This window comes from Bos javanicus, chromosome 27 (assembly GCF_032452875.1).
Source record: "Bos javanicus breed banteng chromosome 27, ARS-OSU_banteng_1.0, whole genome shotgun sequence".
In the NCBI taxonomy this organism is placed as follows: domain Eukaryota; kingdom Metazoa; phylum Chordata; class Mammalia; order Artiodactyla; family Bovidae; genus Bos; species Bos javanicus.
This window is the reverse complement of record NC_083894.1, coordinates 25415021-25438708: the sequence shown is the minus strand read 5'-3', so window position 1 is coordinate 25438708 and position 23688 is coordinate 25415021. Positions and strand designations below refer to the sequence as shown.

Below are 23688 nucleotides of genomic sequence, written 5' to 3'. Positions count from 1 at the left end.
ATTGGGCTGACTTAATATCTTAAGCCTTGATTAAGATTGGAAATACATAATCATCACTATTCAGACTTGGAGAAGTAGAGAATACCCAAAGAGATCTGCTACCAAGAGTGGTTATTATTAGTGGAAGAGGAGGTGCTCCAAAGCGATAGAGACAATGGATTAAAATAGAGAATCCAGTGGCTCTTGGTCCCTATTGAGAATACTCAGGGTGCTTATGGGGTCTTGTGAAATCAAAGCAGATGTGAGTTGGGACTACCCTGGCAGTCTACAAGACTTTGACTTACAGTGCTGGGGTTGTAGGTTCGTCCCCATATGGGATCTGGGAGCTAAGATCCCTTATGCCTTGCAGCCAAAAAACACCCCCAAAATATAAAGCAGAAGCACCATTGTAACAAATGCAATGAAGGCTTTTAAAAAATGGTTCATATTTTTAAAATCTTTTTTTAAAAAAAACCCCACAACATTGTAAAGCAATTATCCTCCAATTAAAAAGTTAAAAAACAAAAGAACAAAGCAGATGTAAGTAAGTAGTAGATAAGAGTTTACTAAATGCACTTCTTTCACGGGTCTGCGGTTGCTGTTGTTCAGTTGCTTCAGTCATGTCTGACTCTTTTCGACCCCATGGACTGCAGGCTTCTCTGTTCATGGGATTCTGCAGGCACGAATACTGGAGTGGGTTGCCATTCCCTTCTCTAGTGGATCTTCCCAACCCAGGGATCGAACCCGAATCTCCTGCATCGCAGGCGGATTCTTTACCAGTGAGCCACTGGGGAAGCCCCTTTCATAGGTCTACTGCTAACGTATAACAGGAATAATAACATCAACCATTAATCAAGTACAGGCTACAATGCTTCTCAAAGTATCACTAAGAAATGGAGCCCCCAGGGAACCCCTGGAGAACCTACCGCCCTCTGTCTGACTTGAAAGTCTCTGTTCTTCCTATTTTATTTCCTATTTTACTTTTCTTGAATGCCTAGCTTCTCCATTGCCAGGGATATTTAGATATTACTGAATTGGCTGCTGAAACTCTTTCCCACTATGACTTATTGCAGACAGGTACCATGGGAAGGAAGTGTGTAAGAGGATAGTTGAAAAAAAAAAAAAACCTTGCTGAGAATCACATCTCATTATTATTTCCCTTTTGTAACACAAGAGTCTGGGCCTTACTGATCTGCAACAATAAAATATGGTCACATATTTATACCAAATTTATACACTTTCACTTGCCAGGTGATTAAGAAGTCCAACTCTTCCTAGGTTTCTCCTCTCCAAATACTCTCTAGAACTCCCAGGGTTGCTTATGACTGTTAATGAATCAGTTCTTCCTGCCTACTGCTGCCTACTGAGAGGGTGAGAACTCAGAAATGTTAAGATTGGACTTCACTGTCCTTTGAGGTTGAGAAAGCCTAGTCTGTTTGTCTTGGATGTCTCCAGCTGTGGCTTTGCACCTTATGTAAGTGGAATTGGTCTTTGTCCTTTCATGTCTGGCTTAGCATAATAAGATCGAGGTTCATGCATGGTGTGTGAATATGCATGAATCAGAATTTAATCCCTTTTTAAAGTTAAGTAATATTCTGTTTTAGGTATAAACTACATTTATTTATTCATTCATCTGTCAATCAGCATTTAGGTCATTCACACCTTTTGGCTGCTGTGGATAATGCTGCTATGAAGATCGATGTACAAACATCTGTTTGAGTTCCTGCTTTCAATTTCTTTGGAAATATACCTAGAAGTTGAATTGCTAGATCATTTGATAATTCTGTTTAGCTTTTCCATATTATTTTCCAGAGTGGCCCCACCGTTTTATATTCCCAGCAGCAGTGCTCAAGGGCTGCAGTTTAACCACATCCTCACCAAACTTTGCTATTTTTGTTTGTTTGTTTTTTTTTTTTTAATATTTTACATTTTCATTCTAGTGGGTTGGAAGTGGTATTTGGCTGTGACTTTGATTTGCATTTCCCTGATGATTAATGTTCCACAGGTCCCAAGCCTCCTGGGGTAGTGCTCTCCATTGGAATGCCTGCTGAACTCACTGGGCACATGTTAATCCTAGGTATCTCTATAGATGTTTTCCCACTGGGAGACCCTACTTACAACTGGACCTGTTCTTGTGGTTGTTATGATCGCAGGACATACTTCAGCAAAAACCATCAGGGGACTTTGAGGAAGATGCTTTTAACTCACAAGTCCTGGAGAATATATTGCGCAACCAAGGGCCACAGTGAGGTCATGGGAGAAAAGAGAGAGCTTAGAGCTTGGGCTCTGCCTTTATTAGGGTCTGAGAGTGAAGTGTGTCTAGAGTTTCTTGGATTCACTACTTGTTGGCTAATTGAAAGTATAAGAGCAGGAATCATAGCACAAGAAGGGAGAAGTGGGTTATTCAAAGGGATAATTCAATCTTGATTACCTTGGGCTTTCCAAAAGGGGATCTCCATGGGTGGGACAGTCTGGTCCCTTATCTGGTTGGTTTGTTAGTATTAATAACTGTGTCATAGAGCTGGCAATGTGTTTATTCAGAATGGATATCTTTTGAAATAAATGCCTCAGGAATTGAAAGTCAAGCACTTACACTACAGCTAGTGATATTGAGTATCATTTCATGTGCCTATTAACCATTTGCACAAATGTACTGTTTACCTCTATCTATCTATCCATCTATCAGAAATGCCTATTCAAGTCCTTTGCCCATTTTTCAACTGGTTTGTCTTTGTTGTTGAATAGTTTTTATTCTTAACAAGTTCCCAGGTGATGATGATCTGAGAATGCTGCTGCTGCTGCTGCTAAGTCACTTCAGTCGTATCTGACTCTGTGTGACCCCATAGACAGCAGCCCACCAGGCTCTCTGTCCCTGGGATTCTCCAGGCAAGAACACTGGAGTGGGTTGCCATTTCCTTCTCCAATGCAGAAAAGTGAAAAGTGAAAGTGAAGTTGCTCAGTCGTGTCCGACTCCTAGCGACCCCATGGATTGCAGCTTACCAGGCCCCTCCGTCCATGGGATTTTCCAGGCAAGAGTACTGGAGTGGGTTGCCATTGCCTTCTCTGATCTGAGAATAATACTTTGAAAATCACTGTTTTAGATTACAAATGTTAAGTGATGGAATCCCAGTCTTATTTGTGGTATAAAAGATGGGAAAATTTTGCTTGGTGTATGGTTTACTTCTTAGATTTTAATCACTTCTTAGGGTTTTGATATTCATCATCTATGGTTTTCCTGGGATTTTGATATATTAACTTGTTCCCCATAAAGCAACAGTGGGAGTCAGGCAGACCTGAAATTTAAAAATCCCAGTTCTATGTCACCCAACACCTTCAACCCCCGCCACCCCAGAGATCACATATGGATGTGTTATGATATCCTGTGAATACACATCTTACTAAAGCTGGACCTGAAAGGATGTTACTACTGACTTGAAGATTTCGGAAACTCTTGTTCATACATCATAACAAAGCCTCAAAACTCCTAATCAGTAGGAATCATTTTATACATGTGATTTTTTTCTTTTTTAAAAAGGAGTAATTATCTAAAAGAACTCTTGCTTATTAGACTGAATTAGAGGAATTATCATTGGCCATGTGAATATGTAATTACCATGATTTATTTGTCAAGAACTGAACATAAGTAAATTTCCTACACTTTTATTGAATTTGAGAAGTTAATTAATGTGACTATTAAGCAAAACCCAGAGATCATTATACATGAAAGATTTCCTTATAATTCTAATAAATTGATTTCAAAACCTATTAGGCTTGAAATTTCATTCACTTGTCCCTAAACATTTTTCTCTTTGGTTAATGGATCTCTGTACTTATCGTCACTAAAAATATTCTGGATCTATTTAAAAGATTTACAATAGTTCTTGCTGGACATACATAATTAAGTTTGTTTTCTGTGAAAATCAGTGGAAATGTCCTTTGGAATTAATGGAAAAGTATAATTTGTCTTATTATCATTACTTTGTATTTTTTAGTACTTTTTATTCCCCAAATACTATATAATCACTGGTTCCTCTTGAGCTGTGTTTATGTTACCCATTATAATGTTCTTTTAACACAATATGTGATTTACTCTCGTACGTGTCTCTGTGTAGTTCAAGGGGGAAAAGGAATAAGATGGGTTCTTGTACTACCCTGGGTTGGGGGTTCTCAAGATCACCACCAAGTCTGATGATTCCCTAGGAAGACTCACAGAAGTCGATATGTAGTCATTATCATGCTGCTGCTACCGCTACGCCACTTCAGTCGTGTCCGACTCTGTGTGACCCCATAGACGGCAGCCCACCAGGCTCTCCCATCCCTGGGATTCTCCAGGCAAGAACACTGGAGTGGGTTGCCATTGCCTTCTCCAATGCATGAAAGTGAAAAGTGAAAGTGAAGTTGCTCAGTCGTGTCTGACTCTTAGCGACCCCATGGACTGCAGCCCACCAGGCTCCTCCGTCCATGGGATTTTCCAGGCAGGAGTACTGGAGTGGGGTGCCATTGCCTTCTCCGAGTCATGATCATAACTGTGATTTATTACAGAAAAAGATGCAAAGCACAATCAGCAAAGGGAAAATAAATATGCGATTAAAGTCTTGGGGACCAGATGCAATCTTCCAAGGATCCTCTCCTAGTGGACTTGCATAGGATGTGCTTACTTCCCCAACAACAAGTTGTGACGACACTTGAAAAATGCTGTCCACCAGGGAGCTCATTAGAGACTCCACGCCCAAGGTTTTATTGGGAGCTGCTCACAGAGGCAGTCTCTGCCTGGATGGCACCGTATGTCCAAACTCCCAGAAGGAAAGCAGGTGTTCAGATGTCTTGGTTTTCTCCCTGGGTGTCTAACTCACTGCAGATTTTGGATATGCCAAACTCTCCATAATCATGAGAACAATTCCTTAAGATCTCTGTCTATCTCTCTATCTACCTACCTACCTACCTATCATCTGTCTATCTGGAAACAGGGAAAAAAGATAGGGAATGCTGTAATTTGTTTATGGTTTTATATATATAACAAGAATTCTTCCAGCCCTGTGGACATCTGAAATCCCCCTTCCATTCATGAACAAGGTATTTATGCACAAAGATCCATCAAAGAGACCAGAAAACCTTTCCAGTCTACCTGAAACTTCAGACTGTATTACCCAAGTAAAGAAGTTAGCATCAAAAAACGTCAATCTACCTTTATAGTCCTCAGATCGTTGCTTCTTGCAGTTTCTGTCCTGTGATTTTTCAATGGATAACGTGACTTTCTCTTTTAACTCCCCAGGAAATGCCATGCTTGAATGTACCTTGAGATGTGAAGCATGGCAAGAACTAACACCCAAGAACTCATCAGAATAAAAGCAGTCTGACAGCAGTGCTCTGGGGGCCAGCCCCTCTCCTGCTAGCCATCAACATGAAGATGCTCCTGGGCTGAGGAGACGGCAACTTTCCAGGCATAACCAGTGTTTTCCGCATCGGTACTTGTTTACTGGGTAGGTCCAGATCAAGGGCAGACATGGATGGGCAGGGTGAAAACATACACTTTCTACTTCTTTGCCATCTCAGGCTTTCGTTTTTTTCCTCATTATTTTGACAGCGTCTTACCTAGTCCCTCTGTGTCTTCTCTCCCTTCTACATTTTCAATTTATTTCGATCTTGGTATAGGATTTTTTTCTGTAAACATGAATCTGTTCATTTTGACTCCCTGAGTCCCATCTCACCCTCTAGGGTTCATTGAATAAATTCTCATATCCCTGACATTGCATTGAAAGACCACCACAATGTTTCCAGAGTTTATCCTCCCAGCCCCATTTCTTGCCACCTTGCTAGCAAGGGTGAGTCAGTCATTCTCCCTTGACCCTTAAATCTAAGAATTCACCAGATTTTAAAGTCCAGTGGTTTTGTAAGATCCACTATCGGTGAGATGCATTTTTCAAGGAGGATTGGTATTAAATTATACAAACAGATAAGTGTACAGACCTTTATGTTTATACAATAATAATCAATATATAGCTTGATTAATTTTCATAACATAACCTTCATTCAAATCAAGGACATACCATCACCAGCTCCCCGATTAGTCTGTTCAGCTCCTCTTCCACTCACTCCCTGCCCCCTGCCTTCTATCGCCTGTGATTTGTTTTTCCAGTCTTCAACTCTATATAATAAACCACGTAAAGTTTATTTACATAGAGTATGTTCCCTTTTGTATTGGTTTGGCCAAAAAGTTCGTTTGGACTTTGGTAACATCTTATGGAAAAATCCATATGAACATTTTGGCCAACTCAATATCTAGCTTCTTTTGTTCAATATATGTTTATGAGGTTTGTCTGTGTTAGTGTGTGTAACAATATGTGGTTTATTCTCATTGCTGTGTTGTGTTCCAGTTTATCCATTTTATTTTGATGGACATGAAGTTGTTTTATTTTGGGGACTATTAGGAATGGCACTACTCTCAATATTCTTGTATATTTGTTTGGCAACTGCTGGTATATATTATAGTTGGATGTATACCTAGGAGTAAGAGCTCTAGGCCATAAAATATGTATAGGGCTTCCCTGGTGGCTCAGTGGTAAAGAATCTGCCTGCAATGCAGGAGACTCAGGTTCGATCCCTGGGTCAGGAAGATCCCCTGGAAGAAGTAAATGGCAACCCACTCCAGCAATTAGGGCTTCCCTGATAACTCAGTTGGTAGAGAACCTGCCTGCAATGCAGGAGACCCTGGTTCGATTCCTGGGTCGGGAAGATCCTCTGGAGGAGAGATAGGCTACCCACTCCAGTATTCTTGGGCATCCCTTGTAGCTCAGCTGGTAAAGAATCTGCCTGTAATGCAGGAGACCTGAGTTCGATCCCTGGGTTGGGAAGATCCTCTGGAGAAGGGAAAGGCTACCCACTCCAGTATTCTGGCCTGGAGAATTCCATGGACTGTGTAGGGTCACAGAGAGTCTGACACAACTGAGCAACTTTCACTTTCAGGGTTTGTATATCCCTGGTATACATATAGATAGCACCAAGGAGTTTACTCAGGTGGCTGTGCTAATTTATATTCCCAGCTCACAGTGGATAAATGTTCGTCAGCATCCTCACCAACACTTGGTAACATCGCCCTTTTTCATGTTGCCCGTTCCCGTGGATGAGTAGTACTATCTCCCTGTGGTTTTATGTTCCCTACTGACTACTGACTACTGACATTGAAAAACTCTTTATATGTTTATAGGCCATTTTGATTTTTGTCTTTTGTCACGTGTATATTCAAGTCCTTTGCTCGTTTTTTCCTATTGATTTTAGGAATTATTTATATATTTGGAGTTATATAGCCTCGGCATCCTAAATATACACATGTGCATCGATCCTATTCTGTGTCTTGCCTTTTTGCTTTCAGCGTTATTTTTGGATGGATATTTATCTCATTCTGAGTCTTGCCTTTTCACTTTTGGGGTTACTTTTTGATGGACACAATTCTTAATTTTACTGAAGTCCAGTATGTTCTTCTTTTTTTTTAATCTTTATGGTCATTGTTTTTTGTGTCTAGTTGAACAATTCGCTTCCTCAGTTTATGAAGATTTTCTCTCATCTAGAAGTATTACTGTTTTGCCTTTCATATTTAAATCTGAAATAGTCTAGACTTGATTTTTTAATATGATGTGAGGCAGAAATCATAGTATGGTTTTTCCATATGGATATCCACCTGACTCAGTTTATTGAAAAATCCGTAATTTCCTGTATTGTACTGCAGTGTCATCTTTGTCATAAATCAAGTATTTATATTTATCTATTTCTAGATTCTCTGTTTACTTCCTCTTTCTGACTTACTTACCCTGTGTAATAGGCTTTAGGTTCAGCCACCTCATTAGAACTGAGTCAAACGTGTTCCTTTTTATGACTGAGTAGTAGTCCACTGTGTATATGCACCACAGCTCCTTTATCCATTCATCTGTTGATGGACATCTAGGTTGCTTCCATGTACTAGCTATTATAAACAGTGCTGCAGTCAATGAACATTGGCGTACATGTGTCTTTCAATTATGGTTTCCTCAGGATATATATATACTGGGTTTCCTCAGCCCAGTAGTGGGATTGCTGGGTCATATGGTAGTTTTATCCCTAGTCTTTTAAGGAATCTAATTACTGTCTTCCATAGTGGCTGTATCAATTGTACGTTCCCATTGACAGTGCAAGAGGGTCTCCTTTTCTCCATACCCTCTCCAGCATTTATTGTACAGTTTTTTTGTTGACGACTGTTCTGATCAGTGTGAGGTGATATCTCATTGTAGTTTTGATTTGCATTTCTCTAATAATGAGTGATGTTGAGCATCTTTTCTTGTGTTTATTTGCTATCTCTATCTACTTCCATTAGTCAAATTATTTATCCATCCGTGTGCCAATGCACACTGTCTTAACTATTCCAGCTTTGTATTAAGTCTTGGCATTTAGGAGGGAAATCCTACAACTTTCTTCTTCAAGGTTGTCTTGGCTATTCCTCTATTCCTCTAAACTTTACAGTCAATTTTCACAGAAGTAAACCTTCTGGGATTTTGATTGGTATTTCATTGAATATGTATATCTATTTGTGTGAGAAATTCTTTTTTCTTTTTGGCCACACCGTGAAGCTTGTGGGTCTTAGTTCCTGGACCAGGAATTGAACTCCTGTCCTCAGCAGTGAAAGCAAGGAGTCCGAACCAGTGGCCCACCTGGGAAGGCCCGAGAATTTCTATTTTTATAATAGCAAGCTTTCTAATTGGTGAATATGGTTTATCCATTTATTTAGGACCACTTTAATTTTTGTAAAAGTGCTTTATGGTTTTCTGTAGAGGTCTTGGCTAGCATGTTGTTTAGGGTTTTAGCATCGATGCTCATGAGAAATATCGTCTTGTAGTTTTCCTTTCTTGTAATGTCATTGTTAGGTTATGCTGGCCTCATAAAATGAGTTGAAGACGGCTTCTGCCCTTAAATTCTATGGATGGTTTTGTTAAGACTGGTATTACTCCTGAATTTACTAGCAAGACCATAGAGCCCTGGTGTTTTCCTTGTGAGAGCTTTAAACTGCAGATTCAATTTGCTTAATAGATAGATGTTTAAAATTTTAAATTTGTCTCTCTGTCAATTTATTAAATTGTGTTTTGCTTTGAATGTATACATTTTGTCTAAATTGTCAATTTGTTGGTATAATGTTATCTATAATATCTTATTAGATTTTAGTATCTGTTTAATCTACAGTAATGTCCCTATTCCTTTCCCAATATTCACAGTTTGTCTTATCTCTCTTTTTCTTAGTATCTGTCACATTTAAATGTGAACCAACTTTTGACATTGTTGATTTTTTTCATTTTATATTTACTATTTCATTCATTTCCCCCTTTTGTTATTTCTTTTCTTCAACATTATTTGAATTTGATTTACTGTGCTTTAAAAAATTGCTTGTGATGGATGGATACTAGGAAGAAATACATTAAAATACTTTCTCCATAGTGGTGATAGATTACATTATACCATTCACCTTTATCCCTGTTGTCTTTTAAGGAACCAAAAGCATGTGTTTTCAAATGAGGATCCCTAAGAAACTAAGTACAAAAGCCTTATTTTTTTAGATGGTAGTTGGGCTTCCCTGGTGGCTCAGTTGGTGAAGAATCTGCCTGCATTGTGGGAGATCTGGGTTCAGTCCCTGGGTTGGAAAGATCCCCTGGAGGAGGGCATGGCAAGCCACTCTGCATTCTTGCCTGGAGAATCCCCATGGACAGAGAAGCCTGGCAGGCTACAGTCCATGGGGTCCCAAAGAGTCAGGACTGAGAGACTCAGCAGAGTTTCTATGGCGCAGAACTGTGGCCATAATTACAATGTTGTTAACATAACAACTGGCAATGTTGCCCATTGGTCTGGAGGGTGGAGATCGTCTCTTGCACACCCAATTTATTATATAGTAAGAAGTGACTTACCCAGAGAAGAATTGAATACAGACTTCCCTGGTGGTCCAGTGGCTAAGACTCCACACTCTCAATGCAGGGGGCCTGGGTTCTATCCTTGGTCCGGGAACTAGATCCTACCTGCCACAACTAAAGATCCTGCATGCCACAACCAAGACCCAGTGCAGCCAAGTAAATAAATTATTTTATTTAAAAAATAAGAAGAATTGGATACTGGGCAGTGCCTTGGACGGTATGTCATTTTTCATCCTTTTTTGAAATTAATCTATTACTAGAACTGCCGTAGTTCTCTAGACCTGCCATGGCAAATCACCACAAACTGGGTGACTTAGAAAAACAGAAATTTATTGTCTCAGAGTTCTGGGGACTAGGAGTCTGCAGTCAAGACCTCAGCAGGATTATGGATCCTCTGAAACCTATAGGGGTCGGTTCCCTCCCTGTCTCTTTGTAGCCTCTGGTTTGCTGACAGTCCTTGGCGTTCCTTGGCTTGTAGATGCATCACTCTAATCTTTTGTCTTCACCTGGCCTTCTTCCCTCCTTGCCTGTCTGTCTCTGTGTTCAACCTTCCCCTTTGTTGTAAGGACACCAGTCATATTGGATTAGGGTCCACCTTAACAACTTCATTTTAAATGATTATTTCTACAAAGACCCTGTATCCCAATAAGGTCACAATCTGAGGGGCTGGGGGTTAGGACTCCAACATATCTTATTTGAGTGACACAATTCATCTCACAGCAGGAACAATTTCAGTGCTTGTTGAAAAGTCTCTACAGGTGGACAAATGGAAAGCTAAACAAAGGAAGGAAGGAAAAACCTCCCATAGACATGTAGGTAAAGCTCTCTCCTTGAATCTGGAGACATATTGTTCCAGTAGTTGAAGTGCTGCTCTCCAGATTCACCAGCGTTTTCGGGCAATACTGTTTCCAGCCTTTGATCCTATCAGTTTTAGTCCTTGGAGTGAACATCATTTGCTCCCATATGAGTAAAACAATTTGGTCCCCAGACTCAGCTCTATCATGGATAGGAAAGCTGCCTTAGCATTTTGAGACCATATTGTGTTAATTGCTTTCAAACCTATACATGTTAAATTAAATCAGTATTTTCAAGGTGACAGTCACCTTAAAGAGAAAAGGAAGTTTTTAGAAAATGATGGGAAGCTAGTGCGTACACTTCTAGACTACACCGAAGCTTCTCTCTGGCATCTCTTACCTTTCAGAAATTTAGTACCTACTCTGCTCCTGTGATTCGCTGTGGTTGTCTGCAATGTTTCTTTCTATATTGCACTTCAGCAGCATCTCCCTCTAGGCAGCATCAATAGATTTTTAAGAACAGAAAGCAGAGGGGCAAATGAACCACTAAGAATAGCTACATCCCTGGGTCAATTAAATCCAACTTGACATCTTTAGTGCATCTGTAATGCGATAATAATGATGATCTACCTCATAGCAATGTTGTGAGAAATAACAAACTAATGACTGCAAGCGCTCTGAAAATAGAAAGGGCCCAATAAAAGCTGGTAATTATTAACGGTAATCATTTGCAAGTGACCTAGAAATTACTGTTAAGTTATTGCAGACATCTTGTCATCCATTCTTTTCTTGTCAGTGTTGGACTTCCAGCCCCAGAAGTTGAGAGAGATTATATGTTGTTGCAGTGCGGCCCTCAGGAGCCTTCCAAGCAGAAGCTTAGAAGCAACACTATCTCTGCTTCACTTGTCTCTAAAGTTTTCTCTTGGGCTTCCCTGGTGGCTCAGTGGTAAAGAATCCACCCGCCAGTGCATGAGACACGGGTTCGATCCCTGATTCGGGAAGCTCCCCCTTGCCTCAGAGCAACTAAGCTCATGAGCCGCAACTACTGAGCCTGTGCTCTAGAGCCAGGGAGCTACAACTACTGTGCCCTTGTGCTGTAACTATGAAGCCCACCCACCCTAGAGCCTATGCTCGGAAACAAGAGAAGCCCCCACAATGAGAAGTCTGCACACCACAGCTAGAGCAGCCCCCTCTCACTCCAGTTGGAGAAAAGCCTGTGTAGCAAGGGAGACCTAGCACAGCCAAAAATAAATAAATAAATAAATAAAAATTATTAAAAAAAAAGAATTAAACTAAAGTTTTCTCTTCTCTGTAATTGAACCTGGAGATAAATTCTTGACCTTTATTCATTCAGTCATGTATTTATTCATCCATCCAACCGTTATTTATTGAGCATCGCAGGCACAGAACTGGGTTCTGGGGATACAGAGATTTTAAAAAGTACACATGGTATCTATTCTCTTGGAGTTTATAGTGTTAGAGATAAAAATAAAATTGTAAAGAATGTACAGAGTGTACTAAGATGGGAATAGTAAAGGATGCTAGGAAGGGGCAAATAGCCCCACAATGGGAGCTGAAATATCATATACAGCCGTGGGCTGGATTGATAGGGTACTGTTGAGTTGAAACACCATGCCTCTCCATTAAGGGTTATTCTGTTTCCTTCCATCACACTTTCCTAAAAGAATTGTCCTGACAGATGAACCTCCCCACCACCTATTTCTCCAAGTAACAGTTCATTAACATCCTTTGTCCTTTCTCTCTTCAAAAAAAAAAAAAAAAAAAAACAGGACAGGGAGATCTTTTCTACCAAACTGAGGAGGACTGACCGCACCTCCCCAGCTATCCAGAGGAATAGAATGCATTCCTCATGACCAGCCACCAGAAGGATGTGCAATAGCCTGTTAGGTTTCCATTTCTGCCCGACCTCGAACATTCTCTGTGAAGAGTACAGAGCCACTTGTGCGGGTTCAACTCTACCCCAGACTAACAGTGACCCTGGTGAGGGGAATATCCTGGTCAGGATTTGTGGTTACTAGTCCTGCTATTCTCAATGCCTCCCAACCCTGACACCCTGGTCTCCCCTCCTTCCTGTGTCTTGGTGTTTGAGGTCATCCTTGGTTTTCTAGTTCCTTGGAGGCAGGCTATATTACTCGTTCTCACTACTGAATGGGTTTTCCTTTTAAAGTCCTTATTGAGTTTGTTACAATACTGCTTCTGTTCTGTGTTTTAGTTTTTTGACCACAAGGCATTTGGGATCTGAAATCCCCGATCAGGCATCGAACCTCCACCTCCCTGCACTGGAAGGTGACGTCTTAACCACTGGACCGCCAGGGCAGTCCCCTCAGGCCTTCTTTGTGACTGGAGAGTTTCACTACCCACCTGACCAGCGGCCGAGGTCCCAGTCTCTTTTCTGATGGTTGCCATCCCGCAGCTTGGAGCTCAGCTATGTCTCTTTCTGTCCTTTCTGGACACAGCCTCGGACCCAGGACTTGTTTTGAATGGTTTGCTAGTGGTACTTGAATCTGGCCCACTCACCCTTTCCTTACCTTCCCGCCTTCCACAAATATTTATTGAGTCCTTCTTAGGATCTCCATAGCGCGCTCAACCTTTTGGACACAAAGGTTCAAACTAATGTTCAGAGTTCCCTGCACGGCTCTCTCTAGAGTCACCAAATACTGGGAGGACCCAGGCAGCTCCTCAGCCTACTAAGGTGAAAGGCGTTTGAAACGAAGGTCAAGTAAGGACAGAATATGAAGCTCTCACTTCAAAAAGTGACTGCTCCCTGGGTACCCACCAGAGCAGCAGGCAATCAGCTCAGACCAGCTTGGATCTCTCTGTTCTGACTTTGGGTTCGTTCAGCATCCTCTCCACTTTGCTCAGCAATCATCTTTCTCCGATGAGCACAGTCTGACCCTGTAAATGGCTATTCTTTTTGCTCAACACAGCCTCTAATTCCTGTAATTGTTCCTGGACTCTGTCATGGGCTCTGATTGTAACCACAAAAAAAAAAAAAAAAAAGTTTTTCTGGGCTTGGTTTGGCCCCAGGAGAAGTACTTTACTGTGTGATTTCTTGGATTTGACCTGTTGGGTCAAACAAAGTTTTAGGGGCTCAGCCGAGTATGTGGATCCTAGCACCCGTGGATCCTGATCTTCCTTCATGGACTCCTAGTCTGCTCTGCCAGCTGGACCCATTCTCTGACACCCACCACAGCATGGGTTTACTGGAGAGGGGAGAATACAGTGTTTGAGAGTTGCTTCAAGTAGTGGGAAGGACATGCTTTGGAACCTGGCTTCACCACCTGTAAATACGTGTGATCTTGGGTAATTAATTTACTTCACATCTATGAATTTCAAATTCTACTCTGTAACAATTACAGTGTAATTGAAGGAAGCAGAATTTATTTCATCAGGCTGTTGTGGATATTAAATAAGACAGTAAATGTACAGTGTCCTTATGGCAGAAAGTGAAGAACTAAAAAGCCTCTTGATGAAAGTGAAAGAGGAGAGTGAAAAAGTGGCTTAAAGCTCAACATTCAGAAAACAAAGATCATGGCATCTGGTCCCATCACTTCATGGCAAATAGATGGGGAAACAATGGAAACAGTGAGAGACTTTATTTTGGGGGGCTCCAAAATCACTGCAGATGGTGACTGCAGCCATGAAATTAAAAGACGCTTACTCCTTGGAAGGAAAGTTATGACCAACCTAGACAGCATATTAAAAAGCAGAGACATTACTTTGCCAACAAATGTCTGTCTAGTCAAGGCTATGGTTTTTCCAGTGGTCATGTATGGATGTGAGAGTTGGACTGTGAAGAAAGCTGAGCGCCGAAGAATTAATGCTTTTAAACTGTGATGTTAAAGAGGACTCTTGAGAGTCCCTTGGACTGCAAGGAGATCCAACCAATCCATCCTAAAAGAAATCAGTCCTGAATATTTATTGGAAGGACTGATGTTGAAGCTGAAACTCCAATACTTTGGCCACCTGATGTGAAGAGCTGACTCATTTGAAAAGACCCTGATGCTGGGAAAGATTGGAGGCAGCAGGAGAAGGGGATGACAGAGGATGATATAGTTGGATGGCATCACCGACTCAATGGACAAGAGTTTGAGTAAACTGTGGGGGTTGGTGATGGACAGGGATGCCTGGTGTGCTGCAGTCCATGGGGTTGCAAACAGTTGGACACAACTGAGTGACTGAACTGAACTGACTGAAATGTACAGTATCAGCACATAAGTTGGCATAGAGTAACTGCTTAAAAATATTGGTTCCTGGGACTTCCCTGGTAGTCTGGTGGTTAAGAATCCGCCTGCCAATACAGGGGACATGGGTTCGATCCTGGTCTGGGAAGATTCCATATGCTACAGGGCAACTAAGCCCGTGTGCCACAGCTACTGAGAACATGCTGTAGAGCCCATGCTCCAACATGGACAGCAACTAGAGAAAGCCCATGCACAGCAACTAAGACCCAGTGAAGCCAGAAATAAATTTCTTTTTAAAATGTTGGTTGCTTCATAACTTTTAGAGCTGCTACTTAAAATCTGTGGCATCAACTGGATCTCTCAAATCTCCATAAGTTTTGTTTTTTTGTTTACTTCAGACTACACCTTATTATTGGGCTTCCCTGGCGGCTTCAATGGTAAAGAATCCACCTGCAATGTGGGAGACCAGGGTTCGATCCCTGGGTTGGGAAGATCCCTTGGAGGAGGGCATGCAACCCACTCTAGTGTTCTTGCCTGGAGAAGCCCATGGACAGTGGAGCCTGGCAGGCTACAGTCCATGGGGTCACAAAGAGTTGGACATGACTGAGTGACTAAACACAGTCCAGCACACCTTATTATTATCTTTGTTAAATACATTTTTGAAGTAGACACAAACAAAAAGACAATGGATTCAAATCCACCAAGATTAGCAAACTCTAGGGAAGATTGTGGTTTTATTAATATTTTCTCTAATTAATTTTGTTTAATTCAGATCACTCATAATAATATAACCTAATTATACTTTGTAAGTATCTGTTAATTATGCAGATAAATATGTATAATAAGTATATAAATCTCTGTGTCCTGTCTTGTATAATTTAGGAATCAACCTCTAGGTCTAGGTTGGTTAGATGTCATCCCTCATTGCCTATTTTCTAAACTCCAGGATTGGGAGAGAATCATAATTTTTAAAAAGTGATTGTTTAAGGAGGCTTGTAAGGCTAATAATTATAATGTTAGATTCTAGGGCTGCTAACCTGGCATTCCTGTGACCCCCAAGGATAAATTAATTTAAAGTGAATGAAGAAGAAGTACAATTATTTCCTTTTGTAGGGCGAAGGAGTGCTTGTTAAGAATAAAGTGTGTGATCGAATGCTAATGATGGTTCTGCAGGCTGAGCATTTCTGTGTGCCTTAGGTACACAAATTGCTCTTGGTGGCTATAACTCTGTTTCTTGCGAAATGTGCTCCTTGGGGAAGTATAAAAGAAAAGTATTCTTAGGTCTGTTGTTCAGAGAAAAATGCCACTGCTTTCATATGATGAGGAATAAGGTAGGAGATGAGGAAGGCTGTATTACGAGTGTTTATCTCTGTTTTATGATTCTGTGTTAGGGATGGCATGGAGCAAGTACACTGAGTGTTATTAATATTATAGAAAGTGAAAGAAAGTGAAGTCGCTCAGTCATGTTAGACTCTTTGCGACCCCATGGGCTGTAGCCTACCTGGCTCCTCCATCCATGGGCTTTTCCAGGCAGGAATACTGGAGTGGGTTGCCATTTCCTTCTCCTGGAGATCTTCCTGACCCAGGGATTGAACCTGGGTCTCCCGCATTGTAGGCAGACGCTTTACCCTCTGAGCCACCACCAGGGTAGTAATATTATAGAACATGGTTGCTATTAATCAGGGCTTCCCGGGTGGTGCTAGTGGTAAAAAACTCACCTGCCAGTGAAGGAGACTTAAGAGACATGAGTTTGATCCCTGGGTTGGAAAGATCCCCTGGAAGAAGGCTTGGCAACCCAGTCTAGTATTCTTGTCTGGAGAATCCCATGTACAGAGGAGCCTGGCGGGCTACAATCTCACAATGAGTCAGACACAACTGAAGCCACTTAGCATGCATGAATGCTGTTAATCGAGTACAATGCAATGGTTATTTTTGGAATGTAAATCTTCAGATGACATAGCAAGAATATGTCCTTCTCAAGTGTCCCCAAAGAAAGACAGAGCCTCAGTTCCTCAAGTGTTCTAGACAGAGTGGGACTCTGCCTATTTCAAGTCCCCTGAGGTTAAGTAGGACAATGTTTCTTGGAAATGCGGGTGGTAATGAAATATTGTAATAAAACCATTATTATATTCTGGATTTATAAAATTTAAAAAACAGCTTTAGATGCTCTCATTTTTTTTTCTTAAAAAAGACTTGGAAATATTTTCCAGTTATCCCTCTCTATGTTAGAATAAAAATTATATGATCTGGGACTATTCACTCTAAGGTACTGCTCTACAGAGAAGAACAGCCCATTTGAACATTTAATCATGGGCCTGGAATATGTAATTCATAGGTTTTAGTAAATTCTTGGCCATTGCCTTGCTTCAGCTGGATGTAAACAAGTACTTTGAACCTCCTTGAACTTAAGCCTCTCCAAGAAATAAGGGTTAATATAGAAAAAGTCATCTAAGTGCTTGGCTAGAGCTATTCCCCGTGCATTGTGGCATTCAGTGCCCCAAGAATCCTACATGGGCCTTCACCCAGGTTGTGAGGGAGGCTGGTGGTGAGGGGATGCAAAAGATGCTGATGGATACCACCACCAGGAATCTGCCTATCTTTGCTTTTGTACCTGCACATCAGGTACCCCAGATTCCTTCACATACCTCTAGCCTGAAATAGACATCTGAGATTCTGGGTTACTTTGGTAGAAACAGCCTCCAAAGTACCCCCTTATAGACTCAGGCATGCATTACATTGTTGTGCCTGGCCCAGTGCCCAGGTCATTCACTGGAATGGCTGCTCTGCCCTGTGATCTTTAACACACTGAGATTGTCATCATCTCTGAGACTGCGTTGCAAAGTCAAGGTCATGTCCAGTCACTCATGAGATCTTAGTGGGTCTGTTTTTCCCAACCGTTTTCCCTCATTCTATGGTCTCATTGTTTACTCCTTTGAAAGTAAGCAAGGTGTCAATAAAATGCTCATCTGAAAAAAAACTCAATAAAAAGACATACAAATTCACAGTTTCACACGTAAAAGGCTTCACAATTATGCGTGGTTTTGAAAGCTGGGCCTTTATATTTGTAGGCGCTAACAAAATATTGTCTGATATACAGAATAGAATCTCCTGTATTTCTCATTCTTCCTCCACTCTTTCTACCTTTCAGATTAACAAACTCAAGAATTTTAGGATAAAAAGAAATATTCAGTCCTGCTGAAAATGGACAACACCAACTAACTTCTTAAATACCATGGATTTTCTTCTCTACTGTGCTGAGTCGCTTCAGTCGTGTCCAACTCTTTGCAGCCCTACGGACCACCTGTCCATGGGGATTCTCCAGGCAAGAATACTGGAGTGGGTTGCCATGCCCTCTCCAGGAGATCTTCCTACTCTTCCTATTTTCTTCCCTACTCATATCTGTTCTTTGCTTCACACTCACAATATTTTAATCTCAGAATTTCATCGTATCATACCACAGTTTTCCAGGTCTAATCCCTACCACTATATCAGAGTCCTGAACTGATTCAGCATATTGCAGGACTCTGCATAGGTGGATTTACCACTGAATACTTTGCTTTGATCTCTCTAGGGATCTGAAGTGAGCACACTTGCCTCTGGGTGTGCGCCAGTCTTTCATTTGAAAAACCCAAACAAAGATCTCTCCCCTCGACAGTGTATGTGTTAGGGAGACTTCCAACAGCATCCCCAAAGACAAAACTGCCAAGAGACAGTAAACAACGTTCGATAAATAGAACCTGTTTTGGTGAATGCCTTCTGGTGTTGTGTTTTGACGCAGCACTTGGAAATTTTCCCAGCTGGTTAATAATTTATGGGTTATTTGAATATATTGAGGCACAAATACACAACTTTAATTGGGAAAAAACCTCTTATTTGTCCTTATTCTCCACACCCCCCCCCCATTATTGTATTCTAATGGTGTCCTTCAAAAATAATTCCAGGATTTAAGAAGACATTTTTTTCTAAAAGAAAGCATTAATGGAGAGTTTTTCATATCCTGTTGGATCCTGCATGCTGTCCAAGGAACTCCAAAGAGTTGACAACATCAGGTATTATTCTACCAGAAGAGAGTAGACAGGAATATTTTTAGAAAAATATTTATAAAGCAGTGTCTCTAATTGGACAGAAAAGTGAAAAGACAAGTGACTTGGCTTTTCTGTTCTTGGCGGATGGGGGGTTGTTTTTCCAGTGTTCTGGAAAGTCCAGCCCAAGTCGCTCCTTATTCTGGGATGGGACCGGCCACGGCTGTGGAAGCAACAGAGCCTCCCTTTGTTCCTGAGGCCGGACTGTAGCTGTTAGAGCTCACAAGCCTCCAGTGTTCCCATCGGGCGTGCAAAGGAAAAGCCTGGTGCAGAACTCTGGGGAGTTTTAATTAGTCAACAAAGTAATCAGATAGGGACAAGGTTGTTCTCAACAGTACCCAGCATACAATAATGCAGAAAATAAGCACAGAAATAAGAAGAGCAGTGGGTGAAAGAGAAAGGACATAAACAGGAAGATTAAGATGAAACTATGTGGGAAATTGGTACCGAAAACACAGCTATGAAGCCCTGGATACATAAAGAGTGTAGGATGATCAGTTATACCTAAGACCAGAGCAAGCCCGGTCTCATGGGAGGCAAAGCTCTTCTCCAGCTTCTGACCTCAAAGAAATTCCTCCAGCAGCTTTTATCTGAAAGATCTGCACTCTCATTCCTACATCAAACACAGTGATCAGATTTTCTGTGGTTATTCGGTTTGATTCCGTCAGTATAGACAGAGGAGAGATCACATTCTCTGAAGTCAAATAGGTGGGACAAAGCCTTCTGTCTGACTCACAGCTATCTATGTCTGTGTTCTTCACTCCTGCCTCATTTTTTTTTTTTTCCAGGCAAGGCTTTACTGGGGCCCCTACTGCAGTAGGGGGACTGCTGCTGCTGCTGCTAAGTCGCTTCAGTCGTGTCCGACTCTGCGTGACCCCATAGACGGCAGCCTACCAGGCTCCTCCGTCCGTGGGATTCTCCAGGCAAGAGTACTGGAGTGGGGTGCCATTGCCTTCTCCGAGTAGGGGGACTAAGAACACACAATTTCCCTTGCTTGCTCGGCTAGCTCCCAAGGCAGGGGCGCAGGGTGATGACCTTGTTCCGTATATGGGGTGAGGGCACCGGTGTGTCCAGGGATTGGGCTGCAGGGGTGGCTTAGGTGGCTTGCCCACCCCGTTGGTGGTGCTGAGTGCAGGGGCCATGTGCAGTACCCTCCTTTTGCTCCCAACACCCAGTTTCTGCTCCTGGCTCTTCAGAAGTCACAATCAGGATTTTTTTTGGTCTTTTCATATCTTTTTCCTCATAATTTGCCCCAACTGCACATGCACACAGTTATTTTCAGACCCATATAGCTTCTTTATATTTTGTTGCTCAAGGAAAGGTTTGACTTGCCTCTCTCTTTATCTCTCCACAGAGGATGGAGGACAAATAAAAGGAAATAAATATTCAGTTTTTTTTTTTTTTACTGTATATGTTAAGTGCAGGGCTAGGAGATTCATATATGTTGTTTCATTCAGTCCTCACAATGAATCTGTAGTGGAAGTACTCTCTCTCCCATTTTATAGATGAGGAAAGAGGTTAAAAAAGAGGTTAACCACCCTAGAGGTTATCAAATGTACCCGATGCTGGTATATGTTAGGGGCATGAATTGGGCCCACAGCTGATTTTTATGATACATCAACTACAGCTCTAATTTCTGCTCAAATCAATCAGTCATCAAGATCTTTCTAAGCTCTTCTCCGTGTCCAGCTCTGGAGATGTTCCATACCTCCTCAAAATTCCTCCATTTATTTGCTAACTCCCAGCCTGGGGAGAAACAGCAGGGGACAATATCTGTGGATTAAAGAAGAGTGAAAGGGATTTGATCTTTTTTATATTCCAGTGATGTTTCATTTTTCTACTTTATTTTTTCTCCGATCATCCACCCTTAAGCAATCTATTGGTCAGGATATTAAAAATGAGCAGAAAACCTGTTTTTTCTTTCTTTTTTTTTTTTTTCAGCTACCCTTTATCTAAGCAAGGCATAGCTCGCTAGAGGTAATTTCAATCCATTTTGGAGAGAAGGCTGCCTGCCTTGGCATGTTTTTATCCCTAATACCGTCAGGCTGTAGATGAATCCAGGACAAAGAGCCTTCATTGTATTATAAGGGAGAGAAACAGAGTTAAAGTCATCTTAACTTTGTAATGAATAGCATTTGTCAGAGTGAATATTTGGCTCCTGGGAGGTTAAAGGAGAAACAGGACTAAAATGCTTTAGTAGTCCAGAGACTAGCACAGTGAAATGAATTTATTGCTTTTAGTGGAGTCCCCAGCGGACAGTGCATAATGAAACTCACTATCTGATGAGGCCGCCTCGGTGCAGGAGACGCACTGGCAAGCAGAGCGGCTTGCTGAGCATTGGCTGCCGGGAAACCTGAGGTGACCCTCACACCTGCCGCAGAGGTGGCAGATTCCGTCGCTGTCTGGGCGAACTGATACGCAGAATAAATGTTGAAAGCTCTTAGTGAGGGTGGTGGGGGGTGGTCAGGGGCCTAGCACGGCTGCTGCAGAGATCATCCATTTTTCAGGGTTGGCTGTCCAGAGATGAGACAGATTGGACACCCATAGGACACTGAGAGCCCAACTGTACAGCTATAAAATGAATTACACCAATTTGTGTCCAGCCAGGAGTGTTTTTCGGAGAAGGCAATGGCACCCCACTCCAGTACTCTTGCCTGGAAAATCCCATGGACTGAGCAGCCTGGTGGGCTGCAGTCCATGGCGTCACTAGGAGTTGGGCACGACTGAGCGACTTCACTTTTTCTTTTCACCTTCATGCATTGGAGAAGGAAATGGCAAACCACTCCAGTGTTCTTGCCTGGAGAATCCCAGGGACTGGGGAGCCTGGTGGGCTGCCTGCCGTCTATGGGGTCGCACAGAGTCGGACACGACTGACGCGACTTAGCAGCAGGAGTGTTTTTAACAAACCCAGAGGCCCAGCTAAGTTCTCTGGATGCTGAATAAGGAAGTAAGTGAATTCGGCACCTCTGACCTCCAAGCACAAAGCCACTTGTTGGACAGAAGCACATGGGTAGTGGGGAGTACAGAATGCTTTTTGGTACAGAAAGAATTGTAGGGAGGGGCTTCCAGTTTTGCCAAGGAATGGAAGGTTAAAACATAGCCACAGCCTCTAAGATGGAGAGGAACCCAAGAGACTCCCCTAGTACAAACAATTTCAAAACAGGAGTGGAAGGAGAGAAACACAAACATCTATCTAGATGTAACTCCATTGAGTATCAATTGAGAGGGGAGACAAATACCACTTCTTTCCTACTGCCAGAAGTCTTCTCCTGAAGCTTCTATTCCATTATTCACCCCATTTATGTATGTGTAATATTAAATCATATCATTATATGTCCTTATATTCCACTGGATTAAATGTTGTTTAAGGACAGAAACCATATTAATGTAGGGGTGCTTGCATGCGTGCTAAGTCCAACTCTTTGTGATCCTCTATGGACTGTAGCCTGCCAGGCTCCTCTGTCCATGGGATTTTTCATGCAAGAATACTGAAGTGGGTTGCCACGCCCTCTTCCAAGGGATCTTCCTGACCCAGGCATTGAACCTGCATCTCCTGCATTGGCAGATGGGTCCTTTGTCATTGGGCCACCTGGGAAGCCCTTAATGTAGGAGAAAGGAGTAGAAATTGCTGCAACCACTTTGGAAAGTGGTTTAGTATTCTCTCTTAAAGTTGAGCCTTTGTATACCCTGGTACCTAGCAATGCTACTCTATCTTGGCAAATAGCCAAGATACAACCTTGCACATACGCAGCATGGGTTCCCTATGAGAATGTTAAACTTGGGACCAAATGTCTATAAATGAAGGGAACAAATAAATGGTAGGTTCACATAATAGAGGGAGAAGGCAATGGCACCCCACTCCAGTACTGTTCCCCAGAAAATCCCATGGAGGGAGGAGCCTGGTAGGCTGCAGTCCATGGGGTCGCTAAGAGTCAGACACGACTGAGCGACTTCACTTTCACTTTCCACTTTCATGCATTGGAGAAGGAAATGGCAACCCACTCCAGTGTTCTTGCCTGGAGAATCCCAGGGACGGAGAAGCCTGGTGGGCTGCAGTCCATGGGGTCGCACAGAGTTGGACACGACTGAAGCAACTTAGTAGTAGTAGTAGTAGTCACATAATAGAATATTATATAGTAATCAAGCAAATGAACCACAACAGTTTTGCAACAGTATGGATAAATCTCTGCAAGTAATGTTAAGTGGGAAAAATTAAGACTGGTCAAAATGAATATACTCCTTTTCCAAAGTTAAAAGCAATTTTTAAAATGTTATTATCACACACACTTATAAGAACAGGAAGTGATGTCCATAGAATTGAGGATGGTGTGGAATGGGTTGAGGAGACCATATAGTTGGATGTGGGTTTTCAAGGTTCTGGCTATTATTTTGGGTGGTGGGTTTATAGTTGTTTAATACAAATGACTAAATAATGAATAAACAGAAATGGGTCAAGCATAGGCCAATAATGAGACTGTGACCAGGATTAGGGTAAATCTAATTCTGGCCACCTGAGAGCTAAAGGGATGAAAGAGGAAAATAAGAATAATTTATGCTGATTCTAGAATACTTCATTTAGTACTTGTTGTTTAATAGAATTTCAAAACCATGATGGTGGAATAAAATGTTTGAATCTAATTAGGCTCCTTTGTAATAGGGTTACTCATAATTAGTACTCCAAGCAGAGTAGTTCTCATATATTGGT

General features: G+C 41.8%; 1 long non-coding RNA gene across 2 annotated transcripts in view; it reads left to right on the top strand.

The window, feature by feature from the left end:
• Positions 1–23688, top strand: part of LOC133239949 (uncharacterized) — a 117289-nt gene that overhangs the window by 29044 nt on the left and 64557 nt on the right. For both annotated transcript variants that reach the window (XR_009734048.1, XR_009734047.1), the window contains exon 2: positions 5252–5459. This is a non-coding gene — a long non-coding RNA (uncharacterized LOC133239949). The remainder of the gene's footprint in view (positions 1–5251; positions 5460–23688) is intronic.